We start from the raw sequence: 2,500 nt of genomic DNA, 5'->3' as shown, positions 1-2,500 counted from the left end.
TATTTTATGTGTTTTAGTGTTTTACTTGCATGTATGTTGGTGGTACCATATGTGTGCACTGCACTTGGGGCTAGAAGAGTGCATTAGAGCCTCTAGAACTGGAGGTAAGGATGGTTATTAGCCACCATGTCAGTGCTGGAAACCCAACCTGGGTCCTCTGCAAAAGCAGCCAATGCTCTTAATCCCTGGAAGGAATCTTGATAGGAATTTTGTTTTTGTCAATTCTATGAAAGTTCTTGACCTACCAGAGAGAAGCAGAAACCAGAAGCTAGGCACCGAATTCTTCCTCTTCTCGTGTCCCTTTAATTTTTCCTTTCCCTTTTCTTCCTACTCCTTTTCTTCCTCTGTCTCCTTGTTCTCCACTTTAAAAACAAAAAACAAACAAACAAAAAAAAAAACAAGGTCTCATGTAACCCAGGCTGGCTTCCTGTTCCTTATGTAGGAAGATGACCTTGAATTTCTGATCCTCCTGCCTCCACCTCCCCAGCACTGGGATTACAGGTGTGGGCCATCATGCCCAGTTTATGTGATGCTGGGAATGGAACCCAGGACTTCATGCATGCTAGGCAAGCACTCTACCAACCGAGCTACATTTCCAGCCTTTTCCCTGTCTGTATATCCTGCCTCAAAATCTCCTGTCGATTAGAGGAGGGAGCAGATACAAACCAAGGCTGGTTTTAAAGTCCTCATCCCCTGTCTCCTCCATCTTCCAAGTGCTATCTGGGATTACAGGAACTCATCACCACACCCAACAGTTTTTCTTCTCCAAAGAATTTTGTCCTTGAAGAGGAGAATTTTTATGTCCATTCTGCCAGTTTGCAGGTGCAGAAGGGAGTGCTGATGGAGAGAAAAATCAATGGAATGCTTACTTGTACAAAAGTCACAAGAGTGCTGGATTTAGGTACAATTCATCAACCATTCTGGCAGTCTGGCTTCTGATGTTTCTCAGAAAGAAGAGTACAGTTCTTTGGCACGTGATCTGTTTAGTTATGTCAAAATGCCTGGGTGTCGGCCAGTGAGAGATGGAATCAGATCAAGAGAATAGGGAAGTTCAGTCAGATGCTAGCTCCCTTTCTAGTCCCTTTCACTAACAAAACTGACAACCCTTTCTGAATCTTGGGTGGGAAGAGCAACTGCATCCACACTCAAGCAAGCAGCCCCTGCAGTGTCAGCTCTTGGAATTAAAGTACATGCTCGAAGAAAGCAAATGACAGTTAACTACAAATGACAAAAGATTCAAAATGTTTGTGGTTAAAGTTATGATAAGAATTCATTACAGGGGCTGAAGAGATGATTCAGCTCTTAAGAGTGCTCGTTGCTGTTGCAGAGGACCTGAGTTCAGTTCCCAGCACCCACATCAGGCAGCTCACAACCACCTGTAATTCTAACTCCAGGGGTTCTAATATCCTCTTCTGGCTTCAGTGGGGACTCACACCTATGTGGCCTATACATACATAAACACTAGCACATTCACATAAACATAAAATACATCTTTTTTAAAAAATGAATTCATTATAATGAGGCTGGGGACATGGCTCAGCTGGTAGAGTGTTTGCGTAGCATCACATATGAAGTCCTGGATTCTACCACGGGCACCTCAAAAAACAGGCATGGCACTGTACTCCTCCAATCTCAGTACTCAGGAGTTGGAAGCAGGAGGATCAGGAGTTCAAGGTTATTCTTGGCAACACAGTGAGCTAGAGGCTAGCCTGGCCTATATGAGACTCTGCCTCAACAAAAAAATAATTCAGGAGCTTAGGCTATAGCTTAGTTGGTAGACTACCTATCTAGCCTGTAGAAAGCCCTGAGAGAAAAGGTGTTGTGGTTTGAATGAGAAATGTCCCCCATAGGCTCAAGTATTTGAAGGCTTGATCCCCAGTTGGTGGCACTGTTTGGGGGACATTGGGGAATCTTTAGGAGGTGTGGCCTTGCTGGAGGAAGCACTGGGGGTAGGGTTTGAGAATTCACAGCCTCACTGAACTTCCAGTTCATTCTCTGCTTCATGTTTGGGGTTGAAGATGTGAGCTCTCAGTTTCCTGCTCCTGCAGCCACACTTACCGGCTGTGACTGACTCTATCCTTCTGTAACTGTAAGCCAAAATAAATTCCTCCTTAAGTTGTCTGTGGTCCTGGTATTTTAACATAGAAACAGAAAAGTAACTAACATAGTAAGGGGTGTTATTTTCTTCAGTGCCTGGTAGCCTCTAGAAAGTACCCCATAAGTACCCCATGCTCCAGCAAATAGTTCCTCATCTGTGTTTGTGGAAGGACCCTAATTAAACTCTATCACACAGACAAAAAAAGATATAAAAGTCAGAGGGTAATTTGTTAGGAAGGATTCCAGAGGGAGTGAGTGGTGTATAAGAGAGAATGGAGGTCGGGTGTGTGATGGCTTAATCCCAGCACTTGAGAGGCAGAGGCAGGTGGATCTCTGTGAGTTGGAGGCCAGCCTGGTCTCCATAGTGAGTTCCTGGCCAGCTGGGAATACAGGGAGACCCTGT

This window comes from Nannospalax galili, unplaced genomic scaffold (assembly GCF_000622305.1).
Source record: "Nannospalax galili isolate Female #2095 unplaced genomic scaffold, S.galili_v1.0 scaffold899, whole genome shotgun sequence".
Classification (NCBI taxonomy): domain Eukaryota; kingdom Metazoa; phylum Chordata; class Mammalia; order Rodentia; family Spalacidae; genus Nannospalax; species Nannospalax galili.
This window is presented reverse-complemented; position numbering follows the sequence as displayed.